Consider the following 12,018-nt stretch of genomic DNA (forward strand, 5'->3'; position numbering starts at 1 on the left):
TTGCCCCGGGTGTGCACCTCGGGTGGGCACCTTGGTGCGCATGCCTTGCCTGGGCTGCGCACCAGGGCGGGCTCAAGATGGCACCCGCGTTCCTTTTTTTTCACTATCTTTCAAAACGGAAATTTTAAAATCTCATTTTTTTTTGCCTTTTTCTGGAAATTAGTGAAGGCAGCGCATCAAAGGTGCGCACCTCGCTGCCCACCACGGTGCGCAACGCCGGTGGGCACCCGGGAGTGCTTCGAAGTGTGCTCCAAGGTGCTGCGTGCACGTTGTCGGAGCCCGGTTTGCCCCGGGTGCGCACCTCGCGTGCACCTTCGTCGGGGTGGGCACCTTGGCTGGGTTTGCCCCGGCTGCGCTCCGAAGCGGGGTTATTGGAGCGCCGCCTCTTTTTTTGTCGGAGCGTTTGGTGGGGTTTCTCGCATTGGCTCTTCCGAGGCCCGGTTGCCACCCTGGCGCGCACGAAGTCGGAAGTAGGGTTAATTGCCCGGGTGCGCACCTTTGCCAGGGTGGGCACCTTACCTGGGCTGCGCACCAGGGCGGGCTCAAGATGGCACGCGCGTTCCGTTTTTTTCACTATCTTTCAAAACGGAAATTTTAAAATCTCCTTTTTTTTTTGCCTTTTCTGGAAATTAGTGAAGGCAGCGCATCAAAGGTGCGCACCTCGCTGCCCACCTTGGTGTGCTCTGAGGTGCGCACCCGGGAGCGCTACGAAGTGTGCTCCAAGGTGCGGCGTGCACGTTGTCGGAGCCCGGTTTGCCCCGGGTGCGCACCTCGCCTGCACCTTGGCCGGGGTGGGCACCTTGGCTGGGTTTGCCCAGGGTGCGCTCCGAAGCGGGGTTACTGGAGCGCCCCCTCTTTTTTTGTCAGAGCGTTTGGTGGGGTTTCTCGCATTGGCTCTTCCCAGGCCCGGTTGTTGGGTGCGCTCCCACCCTGGCGCGCGCGAAGTTGGAAGTTGGGTTAATTGCCCGGGCGCGCACCTTCGCCAGGGTGGGCACCTTGGTGCGCACACCTTGGCTGGGCTGCGCACCAGGGCGGGCTCAAGATGGCACCAGCATTCCCTTTTTCTCACTATCTTTCAAAACGGAAATTTTAAAATCTCGTTTTTTTTTTGCCTTTTATGGAAATTAGTGAAGGCATCGCATCAAAGGTGCGCACCTCGCTGCCCACCTTGGTGTGCTCCGAGGTGCCCACCACGGTGCGCAACGCCGGTGCGAACCCGGGAGCGCCCCGATGTGTGCTCCAAGGTGCGGCGTGCACGAAGTCGGACCCCGGTTTGCCCCGGGTGCGCACCTCGCGTGCACCTTGGTGCGCACACCTTGGCTGGGTTGCGCGGCCTGGTGGGCACCATGGTGCGCACCAAGGAGCGCTCCGAAGTGTGCTCCAAGGTGCGGCGTGCACGAAGTCGGAGCCCGGTTTGCCCCGGGTACGCACCTCGCGTGCACCTTCGCCGGGGTGGGCACCTCGGCTGGGTTGCGCGCCCTGGTGCGCACCAAGGAGCGCTCCGAAGTGTGCTCCAAGGTGCGGCGTGCACGAAGTCGGAGCCCGGTTTGCCCCGGGTGCGCACCTCGCGTGCACCTTCGGCGGGGTTGCGCGCCCTGGTGGGCACCATGGTGCGCACCAAGGAGCGCTCCGAAGTGTGCTCCAAGGTGCGGCGTGCACGAAGTCGGAGCCCGGTTTGCCCCGGGTGCGCACCTCGCGTGCACCTTCGGCGGGGTTGCGCGCCCTGGTGGGCACCATGGTGCGCACCAAGGAGCGCTCCGAAGTGTGCTCCAAGGTGCGGCGTGCACGAAGTCGGAGCCCGGTTTGCCCCGGGTGCGCACCTCGCGTGCACCTTCGCCGCGGTGGGCACCATGGCGTGCACGAAGTCGGAGCCCGGTTTGCCCCGGGTGCGCACCTCGCGTGCACCTTCGCCGGGGTGGGCACCTCGGCTGGGTTGCGCGCCCTGGTGCGCACCAAGGAGCGCTCCGAAGTGTGCTCCAAGGTGCGGCGTGCACGAAGTCGGAGCCCGGTTTGCCCCGGGTGCGCACCTCGCGTGCACCTTCGCCAGGGTGGGCACCTCGGTGCGCACACCTTCTCAATGTTTTCTTGCCTTTTCTGGAAATTGGTGAAGGCAGCGCATCAAAGGTGCGCACCTCGGTGTGCTCCGAGGTGCGAACCCGAGAGCGCTCCGAGGTGCCCACGAAGTCGAAAGTCGGGTTAATTGCATTGTTTTCCCCGGGTGCGCTCCGAGGTGCGCAACATCGGCGCGCACCAAGGAGGGCTCCGAAGTGTGCTCCAAGGTGCGCACGATGGCGTGCACCTCTGGTGCGCACGATTCGGAGCTCGGTTTGACCGGGGTGCGCACACCTTGGCTGGGTTGCGCACCTTTTGTGCGCTCCAAGGTGCGCACGAAGTCGGAGCTCGGTTTGCCCCGGGTGCGCACCTTCGCCAGGGTGCGCACCTTGATGCGCACGCCTTGGCTGGGCTGCGCACCTTGGTGGGCGCCATGGTGCGCACCTTTCGTGCGCTCCAAGGTGCGCACGAAGTCGGAGCTCGGTTTGCCCCGGGTGCGCACCTTGGTGGGCGCCATGGTGCACTCCGAGGTGCCCAAGATTGGTGCGCACCAAGGAGCGCTCCGAAGTGCGCTCCAAGGTGCGCGCGAAGTCGAAAGTTGGGTTAATTGTCCGGTTTGCCTCGGGTGCGCACCTTGCGTGCACCTTCGCCAGGGTGGGCGCCTTGGTGCGCACACCTTGGCTGGGCTGCGCACACCTTGGCACCCGCGTTTCCTTCATTTTAAATTTTTTTTTTTTACAATCTCTCAAGTGGGAAATTCTATAATCTCAACTTTTTTTGCCTTTTCAGGAAACTTTTGAATGGAGCGCATCATTGGTGCGCTCCGAAGTGTGCTCCAAAGCTCTCTCCAGCTGCGTGCACCTGCCCCGGCCGCGCACCCGGCCCCGCCCAGCTTCGCTCACCTGTCCCGGGCGTCTGGTGCGGAACCTTAGAGTAAGAAACATCACCGTGCACCTTGGCCAACGTGCGCGACTCGACCGAGCGCGCACTGGCCGAGGTGCACACCGATTTCACCTGGGTGCGCGCGCAGCACCTCGGGCGCACCGGGGTGCGCGCACAACGCCCGGGTTGCACCGTGGCCTGTGTGCTCGGGGCGCCTCGGGTGCGCGCTCGGTGTCGCCCCCGCGCGCGCGGTAGTGCGGGCAGCGCACCCCGGCCCGGCCCGGCCCCGACGAGAACGCAAACGGGCAAAAGGTTTATTCAAATAGCATTGCGATGCCCGGCGAAAAACTAAAAAAGGGTGCAACACCGGGACTTCCCGGGAGGTCACCCATCCCAGTACTACTCCGGCCCAAGCGCGCTTAACTGCGGAGTTCTGATGGGATCCGGTGCACTAACGCTGGTATGATCGCACCCGTTATGAGCTTGTCGCAGTGTGTACTTAGCAAACCGCGACCCACGTGCGAATCCACCCCGGCCACCCACCCCCGTCGAGGTGCACACCCTCCCTCGCGAAGTGCGCCCCGTTCGCCAAGTGTGAGCCCTGCCCGGGTGCGCGCACCTTGCTAGGGCGTCGGGTGTGCACCCGGCCCGGCCTACGTGCGTGCACCTGTAGGGGGCGTCGTGTGCGTGCAGTGTCCCGTCTGCAACGCGGTGCCCACACACCACCTCGGGCGCAACGACCTGCGCTCACATGTGGGCCGAGTGCACCTTGGTGCATGTTCGGGGCGCCTCGGGTGCACGCTCGATCTTGCCCCGGTGCACCAAGGCGCTCGGTTTGCCCCGGGTGCGCACTTGGTGCAAGGTGGGCACCCAAAATAGGGATCAAGCACCAAAACACAAGTTTCGGGATGCAAAATGGGACCCAAGGACCACAAATGCGTTCCAAGACCCATGATGGGTCCACGAGAACAAAAATGTGTTCCGAGACTTAATAAACAAATATTGGGTTTTAGGAGAAGAAACATGCTCTGATGCCCAAAACGAGAATCGACCCCGAAAAGGCCACAGGCCAAAAGTGGGATGCGAGACAAAAAAAAATGGGACCCGAGGACCAAAATTGGGTTCCCAGGTCGAAGACAGGGCAACCGGACAAGAAACGACCTCTAAGGCTCGAAATGAGTCCCGACGACTAAAACTTGACAAGAAGCACCCATCAGGCACCCAACTCGACACCCATGGGATGCCGACCCACCCGGGCTTCCACCTAGCACACCTTGGCACCCACCCACCCTCGCACCCAACCTCGCACCCAACTTAGCACCTTTGAACCCACATTGGCACTCACCATGACCCTGGCACCTTGGAACCCACATTGGCACTCACCTTGACCCTGGCACCCACCTTTGCACTCACCTTGGGACCCACCCTGGCTCCCACCTCGGCACCCACCCAGACACCCACCTTGGTTCCTTGGCACCCACCTTGGATCCTTGGCACCCACCCCGACACCCACCTTGGCACGCAACTTGGCTACTTGCCACCCACCTTGGCTCCTTGACGCCCACCCCGACAACCACCCCGTGACCTACCCTGGCTAGGGTTGGTGCACACCCACCCTGGTGCCCACCTTGGCACCCACCCTATGACCCACCTTGGCACGCACCTTAGTACCCACCCCGTTACCCACCCTAGGACCCACCCCGTGACCCACCTTGGCCAGGGTGGGTGCCTTGGTGCGCACAACTTGCCTGGGCTGCACACCAGGGCGGGCTCAAGATGGCACCCGCGTTCCGTTTTTTTCACTATCTTTCAAAACGGAAATTTTAAAATCTCATTTTTTTCTTTTTTTTGCCTTTTCTGGAAATTAGTGAAGGCAGCGCATCAAAGGTGCGCAATGCTGGTGCGAACCCGGGAGCGCTCCGATGTGTGCTCCAAGGTGCGGCGTGCACGAAGTCCGAGCCCGGTTTGCCCCGGGTGCGCACCTCGCGTGCACCTTCGCCGGGGTGAGCACCTTGGCTGGGTTGCGCGCCCTGGTGCGTACCAAGGAGCGCTCTGAAGTGTGCTCCAAGGTGCGGCGTGCACGAAGTCGGAGCCCGGTTTGCCCCGGGTGTGCACCTCGGGTGCGCACCTCGCGTGCACCTTCGCTGCGGTGGGCACCTTGGCTGGGTTGCGCGCCTTGGTGGGCACCATGCAGTGCACGAAGTCGGAGCCCGGTTTGCCCCGGGCGCGCACCTCCGCCAGGGTGGGCACCTTGGTGCGCACAACTTGCCTGGGCTGCGCATCAGGAAGGGCTCAAGATGGCACCCGCGTTCCGTTTTTTTCACTATCTTTCAGAACGGAAATTTTAAAATATCGTTTTTTTTTGCCTTTTCTGGAAATTAGTGAAGGCAGCGCATCAAAGGTGCGCAACGCTGGTGCGAACCTGGGAGCGCTCCGATGTGTGCTCCAAGGTGCGGCGTGCACGAAGTCGGAGCCCGGTTTGCCTCGGGTGCGCCCTGGTGGGCACCATGGTGCGCACCAAGGAGCGCTCCGAAGTGTGCTCCAAGGTGCGGCCTGCACGAAGTCGGAGCCCGGTTTGCCCCGGGTGTGCACCTCGGGTGGGCACCTTGGTGCGCATGCCTTGCCTGGGCTGCGCACCAGGGCGGGCTCAAGATGGCACCCGCGTTCCTTTTTTTTCACTATCTTTCAAAACGGAAATTTTAAAATCTCATTTTTTTTTGCCTTTTTCTGGAAATTAGTGAAGGCAGCGCATCAAAGGTGCGCACCTCGCTGCCCACCACGGTGCGCAACGCCGGTGGGCACCCGGGAGTGCTTCGAAGTGTGCTCCAAGGTGCTGCGTGCACGTTGTCGGAGCCCGGTTTGCCCCGGGTGCGCACCTCGCGTGCACCTTCGTCGGGGTGGGCACCTTGGCTTGGTTTGCCCCGGCTGCGCTCCGAAGCGGGGTTATTGGAGCGCCGCCTCTTTTTTTGTCGGAGCGTTTGGTGGGGTTTCTCGCATTGGCTCTTCCGAGGCCCGGTTGCCACCCTGGCGCGCACGAAGTCGGAAGTAGGGTTAATTGCCCGGGTGCGCACCTTTGCCAGGGTGGCACCTTACCTGGGCTGCGCACCAGGGCGGGCTCAAGATGGCACGCGCGTTCCGTTTTTTTCACTATCTTTCAAAACGGAAATTTTAAAATCTCCTTTTTTTTTTGCCTTTTCTGGAAATTAGTGAAGGCAGCGCATCAAAGGTGCGCACCTCGCTGCCCACCTTGGTGTGCTCTGAGGTGCGCACCCGGGAGCGCTACGAAGTGTGCTCCAAGGTGCGGCGTGCACGTTGTCGGAGCCCGGTTTGCCCCGGGTGCGCACCTCGCCTGCACCTTGGCCGGGGTGGGCACCTTGGCTGGGTTTGCCCAGGGTGCGCTCCGAAGCGGGGTTACTGGAGCGCCCCCTCTTTTTTTGTCAGAGAGTTTGGTGGGGTTTCTCGCATTGGCTCTTCCCAGGCCCGGTTGTTGGGTGCGCTCCCACCCTGGCGCGCGCGAAGTTGGAAGTTGGGTTAATTGCCCGGGCGCGCACCTTCGCCAGGGTGGGCACCTTGGTGCGCAAACCTTGGCTGGGCTGCGCACCAGGGCGGGCTCAAGATGGCACCAGCATTCCCTTTTTCTCACTATCTTTCAAAACGGAAATTTTAAAATCTCGTTTTTTTTTTGCCTTTTATGGAAATTAGTGAAGGCATCGCATCAAAGGTGCGCACCTCGCTGCCCACCTTGGTGTGCTCCGAGGTGCCCACCACGGTGCGCAACGCCGGTGCGAACCCGGGAGCGCCCCGATGTGTGCTCCAAGGTGCGGCGTGCACGAAGTCGGACCCCGGTTTGCCCCGGGTGCGCACCTCGCGTGCACCTTGGTGCGCACACCTTGGCTGGGTTGCGCGGCCTGGTGGGCACCATGGTGCGCACCAAGGAGCGCTCCGAAGTGTGCTCCAAGGTGCGGCGTGCACGAAGTCGGAGCCCGGTTTGCCCCGGGTGCGCACCTTCGCCGCGGTGGGCACCATGGCGTGCACGAAGTCGGAGCCCGGTTTGCCCCGGGTGCGCACCTCGCGTGCACCTTCGCCGGGGTGGGCACCTCGGCTGGGTTGCGCGCCCTGGTGCGCACCAAGGAGCGCTCTGAAGTGTGCTCCAAGGTGCGGCGTGCACGAAGTCGGAGCCCGGTTTGCCCCGGGTGTGCACCTCGGGTGCGCACCTCGCGTGCACCTTCGCTGCGGTGGGCACCTTGGCTGGGTTGCGCGCCTTGGTGGGCACCATGCAGTGCACGAAGTCGGAGCCCGGATTGCCCCGGGCGCGCACCTCCGCCAGGGTGGGCACCTTGGTGCGCACAACTTGCCTGGGCTGCGCACCAGGAAGGGCTCAAGATGGCACCCGCGTTCCGTTTTTTTCACTATCTTTCAGAACGGAAATTTTAAAATCTCGTTTTTTTTTGCCTTTTCTGGAAATTAGTGAAGGCAGCGCATCAAAGGTGCGCAACGCTGGTGCGAACCTGGGAGCGCTCCGATGTGTGCTCCAAGGTGCGGCGTGCACGAAGTCGGACCCCGGTTTGCCCCGGGTGCGCACCTCGCGTGCACCTTGGTGCGCACACCTTGGCTGGGTTGCGCGCCCTGGTGGGCACCATGGTGCGCACCAAGGAGCGCTCCGAAGTGTGCTCCAAGGTGCGGCGTGCACGAAGTCGGAGCCCGGTTTGCCCCGGGTGCGCACCTCGCGTGCACCTTCGCCGCGGTGGGCACCATGGCGTGCACGAAGTCGGAGCCCGGTTTGCCCCGGGTGCGCACCTCGCGTGCACCTTCGCCGGGGTGGGCACCTTGGTGTGCAGACCTTGGCTGGGTTGCGCGCCCTGGTGGGCACCATGGTGCGCACCAAGGAGCGCTCCGAAGTGTGCTCCAAGGTGCGGCCTGCACGAAGTCGGAGCCCGGTTTGCCCCGGGTGTGCACCTCGGGTGGGCACCTTGGTGCGCATGCCTTGCCTGGGCTGCGCACCAGGGCGGGCTCAAGATGGCACCCGCGTTCCTTTTTTTTCACTATCTTTCAAAACGGAAATTTTAAAATCTCATTTTTTTTTGCCTTTTTCTGGAAATTAGTGAAGGCAGCGCATCAAAGGTGCGCACCTCGCTGCCCACCACGGTGCGCAACGCCGGTGGGCACCCGGGAGTGCTTCGAAGTGTGCTCCAAGGTGCTGCGTGCACGTTGTCGGAGCCCGGTTTGCCCCGGGTGCGCACCTCGCGTGCACCTTCGTCGGGGTGGGCACCTTGGCTGGGTTTGCCCCGGCTGCGCTCCGAAGCGGGGTTATTGGAGCGCCGCCTCTTTTTTTGTCGGAGCGTTTGGTGGGGTTTCTCGCATTGGCTCTTCCGAGGCCCGGTTGCCACCCTGGCGCGCACGAAGTCGGAAGTAGGGTTAATTGCCCGGGTGCGCACCTTTGCCAGGGTGGGCACCTTACCTGGGCTGCGCACCAGGGCGGGCTCAAGATGGCACGCGCGTTCCGTTTTTTTCACTATCTTTCAAAACGGAAATTTTAAAATCTCCTTTTTTTTTTGCCTTTTCTGGAAATTAGTGAAGGCAGCGCATCAAAGGTGCGCACCTCGCTGCCCACCTTGGTGTGCTCTGAGGTGCGCACCCGGGAGCGCTACGAAGTGTGCTCCAAGGTGCGGCGTGCACGTTGTCGGAGCCCGGTTTGCCCCGGGTGCGCACCTCGCCTGCACCTTGGCCGGGGTGGGCACCTTGGCTGGGTTTGCCCAGGGTGCGCTCCGAAGCGGGGTTACTGGAGCGCCCCCTCTTTTTTTGTCAGAGCGTTTGGTGGGGTTTCTCGCATTGGCTCTTCCCAGGCCCGGTTGTTGGGTGCGCTCCCACCCTGGCGCGCGCGAAGTTGGAAGTTGGATTAATTGCCCGGGCGCGCACCTTCGCCAGGGTGGGCACCTTGGTGCGCACACCTTGGCTGGGCTGCGCACCAGGGCGGGCTCAAGATGGCACCAGCATTCCCTTTTTCTCACTATCTTTCAAAACGGAAATTTTAAAATCTCGTTTTTTTTTTGCCTTTTATGGAAATTAGTGAAGGCATCGCATCAAAGGTGCGCACCTCGCTGCCCACCTTGGTGTGCTCCGAGGTGCCCACCACGGTGCGCAACGCCGGTGCGAACCCGGGAGCGCCCCGATGTGTGCTCCAAGGTGCGGCGTGCACGAAGTCGGACCCCGGTTTGCCCCGGGTGCGCACCTCGCGTGCACCTTGGTGCGCACACCTTGGCTGGGTTGCGCGGCCTGGTGGGCACCATGGTGCGCACCAAGGAGCGCTCCGAAGTGTGCTCCAAGGTGCGGCGTGCACGAAGTCGGAGCCCGGTTTGCCCCGGGTACGCACCTCGCGTGCACCTTCGCCGGGGTGGGCACCTCGGCTGGGTTGCGCGCCCTGGTGCGCACCAAGGAGCGCTCCGAAGTGTGCTCCAAGGTGCGGCGTGCACGAAGTCGGAGCCCGGTTTGCCCCGGGTGCGCACCTTCGCCGCGGTGCGCACCATGGCGTGCACGAAGTCGGAGCCCGGTTTGCCCCGGGTGCGCACCTCGCGTGCACCTTCGGCGGGGTTGCGCGCCCTGGTGGGCACCATGGTGCGCACCAAGGAGCGCTCCGAAGTGTGCTCCAAGGTGCGGCGTGCACGAAGTCGGAGCCCGGTTTGCCCCGGGTGCGCACCTCGCGTGCACCTTCGGCGGGGTTGCGCGCCCTGGTGGGCACCATGGTGCGCACCAAGGAGCGCTCCGAAGTGTGCTCCAAGGTGCGGCGTGCACGAAGTCGGAGCCCGGTTTGCCCCGGGTGCGCACCTCGCGTGCACCTTCGCCGCGGTGGGCACCATGGCGTGCACGAAGTCGGAGCCCGGTTTGCCCCGGGTGCGCACCTCGCGTGCACCTTCGCCGGGGTGGGCACCTCGGCTGGGTTGCGCGCCCTGGTGCGCACCAAGGAGCGCTCCGAAGTGTGCTCCAAGGTGCGGCGTGCACGAAGTCGGAGCCCGGTTTGCCCCGGGTGCGCACCTCGCGTGCACCTTCGCCAGGGTGGGCACCTCGGTGCGCACACCTTCTCAATGTTTTCTTGCCTTTTCTGGAAATTGGTGAAGGCAGCGCATCAAAGGTGCGCACCTCGGTGTGCTCCGAGGTGCGAACCCGAGAGCGCTCCGAGGTGCCCACGAAGTCGAAAGTCGGGTTAATTGCATTGTTTTCCCCGGGTGCGCTCCGAGGTGCGCAACATCGGCGCGCACCAAGGAGGGCTCCGAAGTGTGCTCCAAGGTGCGCACGATGGCGTGCACCTCTGGTGCGCACGATTCGGAGCTCGGTTTGACCGGGGTGCGCACACCTTGGCTGGGTTGCGCACCTTTTGTGCGCTCCAAGGTGCGCACGAAGTCGGAGCTCGGTTTGCCCCGGGTGCGCACCTTCGCCAGGGTGCGCACCTTGATGCGCACGCCTTGGCTGGGCTGCGCACCTTGGTGGGCGCCATGGTGCGCACCTTTCGTGCGCTCCAAGGTGCGCACGAAGTCGGAGCTCGGTTTGCCCCGGGTGCGCACCTTGGTGGGCGCCATGGTGCACTCCGAGGTGCCCAAGATTGGTGCGCACCAAGGAGCGCTCCGAAGTGCGCTCCAAGGTGCGCGCGAAGTCGAAAGTTGGGTTAATTGTCCGGTTTGCCTCGGGTGCGCACCTTGCGTGCACCTTCGCCAGGGTGGGCGCCTTGGTGCGCACACCTTGGCTGGGCTGCGCACACCTTGGCACCCGCGTTTCCTTCATTTTAAATTTTTTTTTTTTACAATCTCTCAAGTGGGAAATTCTATAATCTCAACTTTTTTTGCCTTTTCAGGAAACTTTTGAATGGAGCGCATCATTGGTGCGCTCCGAAGTGTGCTCCAAAGCTCTCTCCAGCTGCGTGCACCTGCCCCGGCCGCGCACCCGGCCCCGCCCAGCTTCGCTCACCTGTCCCGGGCGTCTGGTGCGGAACCTTAGAGTAAGAAACATCACCGTGCACCTTGGCCAACGTGCGCGACTCGACCGAGCGCGCACTGGCCGAGGTGCACACCGATTTCACCTGGGTGCGCGCGCAGCACCTCGGGCGCACCGGGGTGCGCGCACAACGCCCGGGTTGCACCGTGGCCTGTGTGCTCGGGGTGCCTCGGGTGCGCGCTCGGTGTCGCCCCCGCGCGCGCGGTAGTGCGGGCAGCGCACCCCGGCCCGGCCCGGCCCCGACGAGAACGCAAACGGGCAAAAGGTTTATTCAAATAGCATTGCGACGCCCGGCGAAAAACTAAAAAAGGGTGCAACACCGGGACTTCCCGGGAGGTCACCCATCCCAGTACTACTCCGGCCCAAGCGCGCTTAACTGCGGAGTTCTGATGGGATCCGGTGCACTAATGCTGGTATGATCGCACCCGTTATGAGCTTGTCGCAGTGTGTACTTAGCAAACCGCGACCCACGTGCGAATCCACCCCGGCCACCCACCCCCGTCGAGGTGCACACCCTCCCTCGCGAAGTGCGCCCCGTTCGCCAAGTGTGAGCCCTGCCCGGGTGCGCGCACCTTGCTAGGGCGTCGGGTGTGCACCCGGCCCGGCCTACGTGCGTGCACCTGGAGGGGGCGTCGTGTGCGTGCAGTGTCCCGTCTGCAACGCGGTGCCCACACACCACCTCGGGCGCAACGACCTGCGCTCACATGTGGGCCGAGTGCACCTTGGTGCATGTTCGGGGCGCCTCGGGTGCACGCTCGATCTTGCCCCGGTGCACCAAGGCGCTCGGTTTGCCCCGGGTGCGCACTTGGTGCAAGGTGGGCACCCAAAATAGGGATCAAGCACCAAAACACAAGTTTCGGGATGCAAAATGGGACCCAAGGACCACAAATGCGTTCCAAGACCCATGATGGGTCCACGAGAACAAAAATGTGTTCCGAGACTTAATAAACAAATATTGGGTTTTAGGAGAAGAAACATGCTCTGATGCCCAAAACGAGAATCGACCCCGAAAAGGCCACAGGCCAAAAGTGGGATGCGAGACAAAAAAAAATGGGACCCGAGGACCAAAATTGGGTTCCCAGGTCGAAGACAGGGCAACCG

At 62.9% G+C, this 12,018-nt stretch overlaps 2 non-coding genes across 2 annotated transcripts; both read right to left on the reverse strand.

Annotated features, from left to right (window-relative positions):
• Positions 1-3,289: 3,289 nt before the first annotated feature.
• LOC131867827 (5S ribosomal RNA) lies at positions 3,290-3,408 on the reverse strand. Its single transcript, XR_009366359.1, has one exon. It is a non-coding gene; the product is annotated as a 5S ribosomal RNA (ribosomal RNA).
• A 7,817-nt stretch (positions 3,409-11,225) lies between these two features.
• LOC131867833 (5S ribosomal RNA) lies at positions 11,226-11,344 on the reverse strand. Its single transcript, XR_009366365.1, has one exon. It is a non-coding gene; the product is annotated as a 5S ribosomal RNA (ribosomal RNA).
• Positions 11,345-12,018: the final 674 nt, after the last annotated feature.

This window comes from Cryptomeria japonica, unplaced genomic scaffold (assembly GCF_030272615.1).
Source record: "Cryptomeria japonica unplaced genomic scaffold, Sugi_1.0 HiC_scaffold_185, whole genome shotgun sequence".
NCBI classification, from domain to species: Eukaryota; Viridiplantae; Streptophyta; class Pinopsida; order Cupressales; family Cupressaceae; genus Cryptomeria; species Cryptomeria japonica.